This window comes from Marmota flaviventris, chromosome 8 (genome assembly GCF_047511675.1).
Source record: "Marmota flaviventris isolate mMarFla1 chromosome 8, mMarFla1.hap1, whole genome shotgun sequence".
NCBI lineage: Eukaryota > Metazoa > Chordata > Mammalia > Rodentia > Sciuridae > Marmota > Marmota flaviventris.
Window position 1 is genome coordinate 40,651,509 of NC_092505.1, and position 12,712 is coordinate 40,664,220.

The window sequence follows — 12,712 nt, forward strand, 5'->3', positions numbered from 1 at the left end:
AACAAGAACACTGCAGTTACCTTTTGCAGAGAACATTTGTCCTTGAGGCCAGCCCTTATGAAAATATTGTACAATATATATTGTCAATGGGGCCCCCATACTGTTTTTTCACCTACATTTTTCTGACCTGTCTTTCTTTTGTGACTTGTGATTGAAAAGCCCAACTGTCACATGGGACCACTTAGGAAACAACAGCAGGAGGTAGACTAGGTCCTGATTTCATGGCACAATCCTGCATGGGTTTTGCTTCATTTTAGTTTAGGGAGTGGGTTGTTTTGTTCTGATCTGGGCTTTTTTTTTTTTCTTTCTTTCTTTTCTTTTTTTTTTTTTTTGGTCAGGAGACACAGCTTCAACTGCTGACGTCATTTCTATGGTTAAATATGGTATGGAAGATTCAGCTTCATTCTTTTTCTTTCTCCTTGCCTTTTTTCCTGGCTTTGCTTGCAAAAATCACATTGTTGAAATTGACAGTGCCTGAGGGAATAGATAAATCCAACCAGAATGGGGCCAGTGCTGGTGACAAATAGCATTCTGGGCTGCTAATAACTTTGAGAGACATAGATGGAAAATACAGGGAAATAGGCACACAGTGAGAAGCCCCTAAGTGAGCTTTAGTGCCCCAGTGCATCCAGCATCCTGCTTGATTGAGATTTCCCTTGAGTGAGAAGTGAAAGCCCAATGAGGCTCTGTTAATGAAGCCAGATTTAAAGTTAGGTAGTCAGTGTAGTTAGATAAATCGGGTCTAATGCCGAGTGAAATCTAAAATGGAGGCCATGCTGGCAATGATTCCAGGAAACGCAGGACAGCTCATGGAATGTTAATGAAGTCCCAAAAGGCCCTAGGCCAAAGTCCACCTCAAAGAAATGTTAATGAACAGCCACCAGCAAAAAGGTGCTGACTCAGAAGTCCTTCCTGACCAGATTATTTCTTTGGCCCACCTGTGTCCCACCCCTCGGGCCTTCCCACCTACATTCCATCACTGAAAGAACTATAAAAAGGGGAGACAACATCCCTTCCACGGATTCCACCTCTTGGGTCCCCTTCTTCCTCCGGGAGAAGTCTTTTCTGCTGTCCTTTAATAAACTTCTAATTTCTACTCTGACCTTGCCTCGGCGTGCTTCTTTGGTGTTATTCTTCAACATTGGGGAAGCAAGGACTCGTCACCGGTCAACAGCGGTAACATTAGCTGGAGAAGGAGAGATGATTATTGCCAGAGAGAGAAGAGAAATCAGAATTTAAAAGGGTAACGATGTCCAAAGAACAGCACAATAACCATATGCATCATTAATTTTTATTTTCCATGTAAACAAAAATTAGTGCTGGGATATATATTAATTTCATTTTCTGGAATTATACATAAGAAACTATTAATGATACTGATGTGGTATAGAAATTTAACTGGGGTGGATTGAGGAGGGAAAACATTGCATTTATACTATACCTTTCTAGAATGAAGTTTTATTGTATTCCCAAAATAATATACATTAAAATAAAAATAATAATTAGTGGGGCTGGGGTTGTGGCTCAGTGGTAGAGTGCTTGCCTAGCATGCATGAGGCACTGAGTTCGATCCCCAGCACCACATAAAAATAAACAAATAAAATAAACACATTCTGGTCATCTACAACTAAAAAAAAATTAAATAATAATAATAATAATAATAATAATAATAATAATTAGTGTGTGTGGTGTGTATGTATTTTAAGGGATGGAGGGCAGGAGATGCTGACCTAAACTAGCTCCAGGTTTCTCCCATAATGCATCCCTCTGTGCCCTGTGCTCTGGGTCTAGGACAACCCATTCATCAGCCAGGACCCAGAGGAACATAGTAACATCAATAAACCCACCTTGACAACTGAGCACCTGTGGTTCCCAGTTATATTCATCATAGAATCAAGCCTTGGAGAAGCTTGAAGGAAAGCCCAGTCTGCAAGAAAAAGCCCAGGCCACGGCAGGGCAAGCCCATTTCAGATGGCCACTAAGCCCTTATTTCAGAAAGGAGCAAAACCACAGGTGATTAACTTCTTCCCTAGAAATGGGCAGCAGAGAACATGATGGGGTAACCACAATGAGCCTGCCTTAAGAGAAAAAACTCAACTGATGTGAAACCAGAGCATGAGTCTCCTGCCCATTTTGCCACTTACCATGGAGTTTGATCAGACCCCAGAAGGCCTCTCTATGTATGTGACAAATGATAGTCACATTATATAAAACAAGTCAATGCAGGTGACCAGCATCTGTAGCCTGGACATCTTCTACTTCCCCTTTGACCAGCAGAACTACACCCTTACCTTTGTTCTCTCCCATAAACAGGTAAGTTTGAGTTGGGGTTCAGGGATAGGGTAAATGACATCAGCCACAAAGCATGTATAGGCATCATTTTTAAAATTATATAAAAAGGGAGGGTAGGATATATGCTGAATGAGGTATGTTAGTTAGGTTTTTGTCTCTGTAACCAAAATACCTGACAAGAATAACTCAGAGGCCGGAAAGTTCATTTGGTCTCATGGTTTCAGAGGTTCAGTCCATGGTTGGCCAATTCTGTCTCTTTGGGCCCAAGGTGAGGTGAAGCATCATGGACAAAGGGCATGGTGAAGAAAAGCTGCTCAGCCTATGGCAGGGTCAGGAAGCAGAGACAGAAGGAAGGGTGAAGGGGCCACAGGGAAGATGAACTCTTCCAGGGCACACCACCAGCACTCCACCTCCTCCAGCCATGCCCCACCTGACTACAGTTACCACCTAGTCAGTCCATTCAAACTAGGATGGGGCTGATGATGTTACAGCTCTTACCTCTGAATATTCCCACATTAACATGCAAGTTTTGGGGGACCACATATCCAAACCATAACAAGGGGTATATGTGGAGGCTGGGGTGAGGGAGTCGAACTTAGAGAGGGGTCAAGATTTTCTGAGAAAGCACAGAATAGAAAAGAGGCAACCAAACAGTAAGCAAGTCATTTTATTGGGCAATCTGGATAAGGTGGCTATGGTAGGATTCTAATTCATCTCTGTAAGCCCTGCACAGGGTCACTGCTAAGCAGATGTGTGTTAAATGGCATCTGTCTTCCTTGTAATGAATAATATGTTGCTGGGCATGGACAAGGAAGTGCAAGACACAGATACTTTACATACAAGAGCAATGAGAGTGAGAACTAATGGGCTGCAAGGGATCCATGTGCCTTGTTTGTTTGAACAATGATGTCCTATGTGATCCCAGAGATTCTGGCATGGCTGTCCCCCTCACTACTACCTCTCTCACCCACACTTTTCTGAGTCCAGGAGCCAGGGCTTCCACTTTTTGCCCTAAGACTATAACTCTGACCCTTCCTCTTTTCCAAGTCCCCCAAAGCCTCTCCCATGTCTAAACTGCCAGTTTTGACCTAGGGTTTCTAGGTACAGGGAAGTCTTGTTAGTCCTAGGAAATCTGTTTCTCATCCAGCCCCAGGAAAGGCCCCTGTTGGGGTAAGGACACCAAAGAAGGAAGAAGCTCAAGCCATCCCTCTGTCCCTTCAGTCCTAAGGCACCCCATTCTCTACTTGCTCCTCCTCTCCGGGTGGCCATCAGGTACAGGTGAGAAACTGATGTGACTCCATTTTTTTAAAACAGCTTCTACCTCAAAGCCTGTCCAAGGGAAGGGGGCGTGACCCTTGTCCTTGGAGAAACCCACAGAGCACTCCTAGGCACATACCCACCCTGCTGAGTTATTTGTCTGCAAATAATAGGAGAGATCTGCTGCAGTGTCCCTGACTCAGTTAGGCTAGGTGAAGACCCATAGCAACCCCCTAGCAACCACCAATCAGCATGAGACAGGAAAAATACTTGGGATACCAGATGACCCCCCCCAGTAGTTTATGATGGTTAATAACATGTTAGGAAACCATGTAGTTTATCACGGACACCCCTCACGGATTAAACCAATCAGTTCAAAGGAATCCCCTTCTTGTACTAACCAATCACCCCGACCCAACTTGTTCCCACCAGAGAATGTGCTAATCAATGTTAAGAGCTGTTGTTTGACTTTCCCGTGGTGTGAAATGATTTGCTATGTGATGTTGTGACACATAGAATATCCTCCAAAACCTATAAAATCTCACTGAACAAAGGACCAGGACTCACTCCCTGGGACCGCTGTGTCGGAAACAGTTGTGAGTCCAGGCTCGAGCTTGCAATAAAGACTCTTGTGTAATTGCATGGGATTCGGCTCCTGGGGTCTACTGGGGTCCCATGAATTTGGCATTACACAAGCCCAGCCTCCAGGTGAAAAACCTCCTGGTGCCCAGTGGCTCTCTAGTGGCCATTGAAACCCTCCGCTTCTACCGGCTAGTAGAAAATTAGAACTGTGCCCCCATTCAAGATGATCTTTCTGCTGAGCTTTGTCTTCCTGCTCTGGATGAATAAACTCCCCAACCAGTGGCAACCCCTTTATCACTGTGGCTCCTCCCACTGCTGGAGAGTGAAAAGAATTTAAAAAGACAAGTTCACAAGGCAAGTGAACTAACCAGATGTGTGGAGGAAGTAGAGACAGAAGAGAGAGGGCATCTTAAAAACGGCATCTGCCTGAGACAAAGACAAAATAAAAATAAAACTATGACACTGTGACACGTCAACACACCAAAAAAAAAAAAAAAAAAAAAAACAAGTGGTACCTCTGAACCTGCCATCACTCCCCACCTTAGGCACCTACATTGCTCTGTGTCTGTCCCTTTATAAAAGAATGAAATATCCTAACTTACATCGCAGGCCAGAGAATGGAGGAGGGAAAAAAGTAAGAGAAGTATAACTTCAAGCTAAATTTACAAAAAAAAACCCTGCCCCACATCCCCTGCCTGGGTGCTGAAGATTTACCCATCAAGGTCAAGTCCCATCCTGCTTTTAGAACCAACCAACAAAGAAGCAACAAAAACTTCTCTTTGTGGACTAACCTCCTACCCCAGGACTCTGCCTTCCTGCACTGTCCTGTCCCTCCTATTAACAGACAGTGAAGGGCCAATGTAAATGACTTATGTTTTTTCTTCCCCAAATATCATTACAGAACACCCTGGCCCCTTTAGTGGGCATTTTCCCAATGGCTATCCGACCATCAGGCTGGTGGCTTGGAGAATTTTTTTCTGGGACTGGTCATTTCACCTCTGGGTAGTGAAAGGCGAGTGACTCACCCTAGACAGAGATTCAACCAGAGAGTTACTGGGGGGCTGTCCGAGGGGGAAGAAAAGGAAAGGTAGAGAGCAGAGAGAGAAGAGGAGGAGGGCAGAGAGAAAGAGAAAGAGCAGGGAGAGGAGAGAAAGAAGAGGAAGAGGGCAGAGAACATAAGCTTGCAAGCTTTGGCTTAAGAAGGGTTGCATAGGTGACGTGGCGTGTGCTGATTGGGCAGGGTGACTCAGGAATGGCGAGTGGACACTGTGTCTGGCGGGGATTGGTCAAGAAAACTTTGAATCTGGCGCCCTTCAGCTTGGCACCCTTCAGAGAGGAGGGGAAGGGGAAAGGGAAGGGATTCCGTGACTCTGGAGACAGCGGGGAGTCTCCCACACACCCAACAGGTAGCATCTGTAACAACTCAATAAACCCTTTATTTCAAACGAGATCCGGTGCGTTCGGGGTAGTATGGCCACAGACTAAATCCTTGAATTCAGAGACTTCTTAGCATCAACAGTTTGATTAACACCCAGATGATGGCGAGTCTGCTGCACCTGGCCTCCAGCAGCGCCCCCAACCCCATGCGGGGGTGGCTCCACTCCCTGTTGCTGCACTGCACCTGCCCCAGGAGGTGCCCCAAGATACAAGGGAAGGAGTATGTGAGGGGGGGGTCTCGCTCCCACTCATTTGCCTGAGGAGGGACTAGAACTGCCCACCTTCTCTTCATACTCTGCCCAGTCTTGTCCTCTTCTCACTTTAGATAAGACCCAAACAGACATGGTTGAATGGGGGCGCAGGATTGACAAAGACCCAGCTAGTTGGCCTCGTGTTGCAGTCCAGCCACATGAAGGGGACACTGCTTTTCCTGGCCTCCTCCATCATCACAGTGACCATTCTCTGGAGCACCTGGGAGCTGAACTCTCATTGTGCAAGATCACATCACTCTCAGTTTCCCATGGCCTCAGCTGGCCACGTTGGACACTGCTTCTCTGTTCCCACCTGCATGCAGTCCCCAGAATCTCCTGATTCCCTCTCCAGCCCCTTATACTAAAATAGAGCCACTGTCAACACTCCTAGAAATGAGATCATATTTTCAAAGTATAATGAACTCAGCATATACATGTTTATATTAGAAATATCATTTCTACTGGAACAGACAGGCATTATTAATTACAACAAATATTTACCAGAAAAGAAACTTATGCTACTAATGTAGAGGAAAAGGATTAATCCTCATTCAAGTATTTATACTATATGCTAGGTATTCTAGCACATACTATGTGCTAGGTACTCTTCTGGTGCTGAGGATATAGCAGTGAACCAAATTAACAAAACCTCTACTCTCGGGGCTGGGGATGTGGCTCAAGTGGTAGCGCGCTCTCCTGGCATGCGTGCGGCCCAGGTTCGATCCTCAGCACCACATACAAACAAAGATGTTGTGTCCACCGAAAAATAAATAAATAAATATTAAAAAAAAAAAAAACCTCTACTCTCATGGAGCTCACATTAGAGGTGGAGGGAGGAGAAAGAAAATAAAAACAGAGCCAAGCATGGTGTCACCCACCTGTAGTTCCAGCTACTTGGAAAACTGAGGCAGAAGGATCACTTTAGCTCAAGAGTTTGTGGCCAATGGGGGATGGTGGCGCATGTCTGTAATCCCAGCAGCTAGAGAGGCTGAGGCAGAAGGATTACGAGTTCAAAGTCGGTCTCAGCAACTTAACAAGGGCCTAAGCAACTCAGCAAGATCCTGTCTTAAAATATAAAAAACAGCTGGAGATATGGCTCAGTAGCTAAGTGTCCCTGGGTTCAATCCCTGGTAACAACAAAAAAAAGAGTTTGGGGCCAGGCTGGGCAAACTAGCAAGACCCTGTCTCAAAAGCGGGGAAGCGGGCGTTGCTGCTTAGAGAGTAGCTCAGTGGCAGAGTACTTTCCTAGCATTCTTAAGAGCCTGCTTTGGATCCCCCAGCACTAGAGTGGGGAGAAAAGAGGATTAAAAAATGATACATACAGTGTGTACCAAGTGCCAAGGAGGAGAAAACAAAGCAAAAGGAAGAATGGGAGACAGGAAGGGGTTATGAATTTGGATTGGGTGGCCACGCCAGGGCTCCTAGTAACTTCTGTCTGCTGGCTCCCATATATCATTTCGCAGCACCTGGGAGGTGGAGACTGTCTTGCAAGAGACTCAGAAGTTATGTAACTTGCCTAAGGTTATACAGCTTGTACTGTTTTTAGCTCCTTTTTAGAGCTAGGCTTCAGGTATGCACTTAATTAGTGTTTATAGAGCCCAAGTGATAGATGGTAAGAACAAATGTCCTTGGCTAAGCCCTGGTGGAGACCTGAAGATGAATCTAACACAAGCTCTGTCCTGGAAGAGCTTGTAACTTGGCAGGAAAAAGAAAATATATATGCTAAATAATTTCAATTAAATGTGTGGAACATGTTTTTAAGGTTTGTTGAGTGCCACTAAAGAGAAACTGCTCAGAAGTGTAAAGGAGCAAAACAGATTTTTTCATGGCGTGGTATGAAGGAGTCATTTGGAGTGCGACAGGACAAGATAGAGTTTGCATGTTAACAATGTGAAAATTTATCTGAATCCTGTGTTCCCAGGAAACAGCGATGGTTAAGAAAATCCTCCCTGAACTTTTTCTCTGAGAAATGGCTTACTGCAAAGACGCATCCTTTCCCATATAACTTAGATAAGACTCGCTATTCACTCTTTCTCCTGGCTCCCATAGGCTCACAGATGACTCCCTTGTCCTGTGACAAGGCCAGACACAGAGTCTTTAACTCCCTTTACTCTGACGTATGAACTATTAGCTGAGATTAGAACTATTTGAACCTGAATCTAGCTGGACACAGAGCTAAACATTTCCTGTTTGCCTAACTGCAACTTCCTCTGATTGGAACACAGTCCCTCCTGGAAATGATCCCACCTATAATGGGTATACTCCTTCCTACAAAAGTCCGAGTCAAAACCACCCTGCCCAGATACTCTGATCTGAGTGCTCTCCCTATCATGATAGCCTGAATGTGATCAATCTTTTTTATTTAGAGACAGGGTCTCACTAAGTTGCTTAGGGCCTCGCTAAGTTGCTGGGCTGGCTTTGAACTCAAGATCCTCCTGTCTCAGCCTCCCAAGCCTCTAGGATTATAAGTATGCGTCACCATGCTGGGCCTTGATCAATTTTCTTAATTGGCTCATTTTTGCCTTTGATAATATCCATCAGTTACCTGCAATTTGAAAAGAGCAGCAAAACAGCTCAAAGACAGCAAGCAGGGTTAGAATCCAACAGGTGAGAGCTGTTGTTATTGTCAATGCATAATTTTTCATTGAAGTACAGTTTTATTTTTTGTAAAATCTCATTCCTAATCTCAAAGGAAGAAGGAAGATTATTCTTGATCACAAAATAAGGCTGGTCTCATAACATTTGACTTCATTATTTACATGGTTGTAATAAGAGTGGTAATAAACTCTTTAGGCTTTTTTTTTTTTTTTTTTAATATAGTACTAGATATCCAGCCCAGGGCCTCCTACATGCTAGCAAGTGCTTTACCACTGAGCTACATCCCTAGTCCCCTTTAGGCCCTCTATAGTTGGCTTTCCTGAAAGTTTCCTAAAAGTTTCTTTTTTTTTCTTTTCTAAAAATTTCAAGTTTAACTTTTAAAAATCTCTTGAAGCTAGGTAGCCACGCAAATGATTTATCAATAGATTCCAACTCCAGAACCCCCAGATCTGGGTGAATTATCTTGAGGTCTCCAAACTAGCAAAGGGTTTCTGAGTGTGCTTGAAATTGCCCTGTAAGATTGGGAACACAAAAGCCCAGGTACCAGGCCAGTTTTCTTTAAATTAGCTTTGTAAGCACTGGCTCCATAACGCCAACCTTAGTTTCTTAAAAGTATCTGAACAAAATTTATTTGATTCAATGAGCATCATTCTCAAATATAAAATTTCAATCAAGGCTTTTATTGTACAACCAATGTTTCCAAATATGTTCTGGTGAAAAGGGAGGACAGATTCTACTAGAACCTATGCTAACAACTACTTTGTCATGAAAATACAATAGTTACATTATCACGAAATTAATAATATTCAATAAGAGTTTCCAAATTCTGCAAAAGTCAGGCAGGGAAAATAAGATATCATTTACAAATGTTTCATTTCAGTTTTCAAAAGTAGAGTCTTAAACACAAAGCAGAATTATAATTGCTAAATTGTTATGAGTTATAGATAGCTTAAGAGGAAAGAAAAGGCTTCCTTAAAGATCCAGAAAATAGAGCATTATAACAACAAAAACAATATTTCAAACAAAAACTGTAATCATACTCCTTAGTTCATTCAGTTCTGTGTAATGAAATCTTGTTACCTGGGATCTTGGCTTAGCATTCTTTTGAACCCACTGGCTTCTAGAAATTCTGGTTCACTTCATTAGTACAGTCTTAAAAATTGTTCAACTGGTACCATCAAATATCATGCCCATAGTATCCATGGTCCTTTTCCACAGGATTCTGAGATAATTGCTTGAAGACAAAGCACTCTGGCTTATAGTTGATGGTTGAGCTTTCATGAAGCATAAAAGTGAAACAAAAAAATATCTGTTAGTCAGTTTTTTGTCGCTGTGACAAAATACCTGAGAAAAACAACTTAAAGGAGGAAAGATTTATTTTGGCTCACAGTTTCAGAGGTTTTAGCGCATGGGCAGCCACTTCCATTGCCTTTAGGCCTGTGGTAAGGCAGAAAATCATGGTGGGGAGGGCAATATGGAGCAAAGCTGAACAACTCGCGGCAACCAGAAGACAAAAAGAGAGAGGAAGGGGCAGAGGTCCCAATATTTCCTTCAAGGATGTGCCCCCAACTAAAAACTCCCACATCCTAAGATTTCCGCTGCCTCCCAATAGGGACCAACCTTTAACACATGAGCTTTTGGGGAACATTCCAGATCCAAACTGTAACAGTATCTGTAGATGACAAAAGACTTTAAATGACTGTGGTTAGCTTACAACTCTTTACTGACGATTTTCAAAAGTGAAAGATCCAATAAGAATTCATTTTAAGAATGTAATTTTTTTAGTTGCTTATAGACCTTTATTTTATTTATGAATCTATATGTGATACGGAGAATCGAACCCAGTGTCTCACATATGCGAGGCAAGTGCACTACCGCTGAGCCCCAGCAGTCTCAAGAATGTAATTCTTTTTTTTTTTTTAGAATTTTAATATTTATTTTTTAGTTTTCGGTGGACACAACATCTTTGTTTGTATGTGGTGCTGAGGATCGAACCCGGGCTGCACGCATGCCTGGCGAGCGTGCTATCGCTTGAGCTACATCCCCAGCCCCAAGAATGTAATTCTTTATATCTTACAATTTGGTTGTTTCTATGAGATTGAAAACAAAACAATAAAACTAATTTTAACAACTTTAGGCAAAATAATTATAGACATAATAACTATTTTCAAAGGAGTCAATGAATATTACATCTAATTTATAAACTAGGATGAACATTCCTTTTACAGAGATAGAATATTAAGATATAACATACAATAATCCTGGCATATCATATATCATGAATATTTCAAGCTTATAATAAGAACATATTAAGAAAGCCAGGTGGGGTGGTGCACACCTGTATAATACCAGCTATTTAGGAGGCTGAGGCAAGAGGATCACAAACTTGAGCCCAGCCTAGGCAATTTAGTGAAATATATATATATTTCTTTTTTTTAATGGCTAGGGATGTAGTTCAGTTGTAGAGTACTTGCCTAGCATGTGTGATGCCCTGTGTTTGATCCTAAGTACTACCTAACAAAACAAAAGAGGAACATATTAAGAATATCAAGAGATTCAGTAAATCTTAAGACCTAAGCATCTGTATATTAATAACAATACATAGACACATTATATGAATCACTACTGGCCTAGAAGATGCTAGATTCAAATTGAAGAAGTAAAAATATAACCATTTGAACATTAAAAGGAAATAACTAAAATTATGATCAAAGGCTCCAACTACATGGGCAGAGATCTGCTGCCCTCTCCTGGAAGACAATACAGTTCTGCTCAAAGAAGGATTGCAGGCAGAACCAACCTCCTTCCTTCCTTCCCTCTCCCCACCTCCTTCCTCCTTCCTTCTTCCTCTTCTTCTTCCCTTCTTCTCTCTTCTCTTTTACTTTTTATAACTTTATTTGATTTATTTATTTTATGTGGTGCTGAGGATCCAACCTAGTCCCTCTCATGTGCTAGGCAAGCGCTCTGCCACTGAGCCACAACCCCACCCCTCTCTTTTACCTTTTTAAAGTGATTTACAAGAAAGTTGTAAAAATACAAAGAGCCCTGTGTACCCTTCACCTAGATATCCCAATTGTGAATATTTCTAGATCAATAAGTTACAGAATTGATGACCCATGAACTCTGAATACTTCAGCCTGTATTTCTTAAAAAGGAGGACACTCCCATATAAAACTACTGTATAACTATCAAAATCAGAAAATGGCTATCAATCCAGGTTGCCATCAATTGTATAAGCCCTATTCAAATTTTGCCAACCGTCTCAAAGTTCTTTTGTAGGTCCAGGATCCAATCCAGGAATGCACACTGCACTTAGCTGGTCACTCTCCTCAGCCTCCTTGAGTCTGGAACAGTTCCTCAGTCTTTTCCTTTGGTTCATTACCTGGGTATTTTTTAAGAATGCAAGCTCATTATTTTGTAGTTATATTGTCAACTGATTTGGATCGGTCTATTATTTACTCGTGATTTATTCATTTTGGGTAGGAATACCCTAGGAGTGGTGCTGAGTTCTCAATGCATATAGAAAGTGCATAATTTATCACTTATTCTGTTAACTGTAATTATTTAAAATGATGTCTGTCAGATTTCTCCACTGTAAAGGAATTAATTAATTAGTAAGTAATTTTTGTGAAGAGATACTTCGAGGACTATATAATTATCCTATTCCTCATCATGATGGTTCTGGCATGAATAAATCATTCTGTGATCTTTACAAAATTGTTATTTTCTAATTCCATCCCTGTTTCTATACTTATTCACTGACATTCTAATATAGAGTTTTCTTTACCCTTTAGCGCTTCATCCATTCATTATATCAGTATGGTTTCCCAGATTCTTCTTTTATTTAAAGGGTTACATCCATCATTATCAATATATATCTGGATACTCAAATTCTTTGAATTTACTCTAGACCAACAAAGAAAAAAAGCATTACTTGGTTCTGTGGCAGTGACAGGAACATGGACAATGTGACCATTTCATTTGTCAATGCTTTTCTGCCAAAGACCACCAAGAACACACCCCTAGTTAAGAACTTTTGGAGTTCTGAGACTCCAAAAGGAGTCTCAGAAAGGGAGTCTTAGAGCCTCTTACAGGATTTGGGTTTTGGTGGGGTGATTTTGGGAAAGTCTAAGAAAGTGGTAATTTGTAACTGTTGTCAAAAGGGTGGAAAATAATCAGCTAAAGAAGGAGTAGTTATTTATTTAGCAAGAGAGAGGTATTTTGAACCAGGCAGGGTGGCACATGCCTATAATCCCAGCGACCAGTTGGAGGTCAGCCTTAGCAACTCAGGAAGA

General features: G+C 42.0%; 1 pseudogene; it reads left to right on the top strand.

Moving 5' to 3' along the window:
- The first annotated feature begins 2,220 nt into the window (after positions 1 to 2,220).
- LOC114105136 (5-hydroxytryptamine receptor 3E-like) overlaps positions 2,221 to 12,712 on the top strand; it is a 42,865-nt pseudogene continuing 32,373 nt past the window's right edge.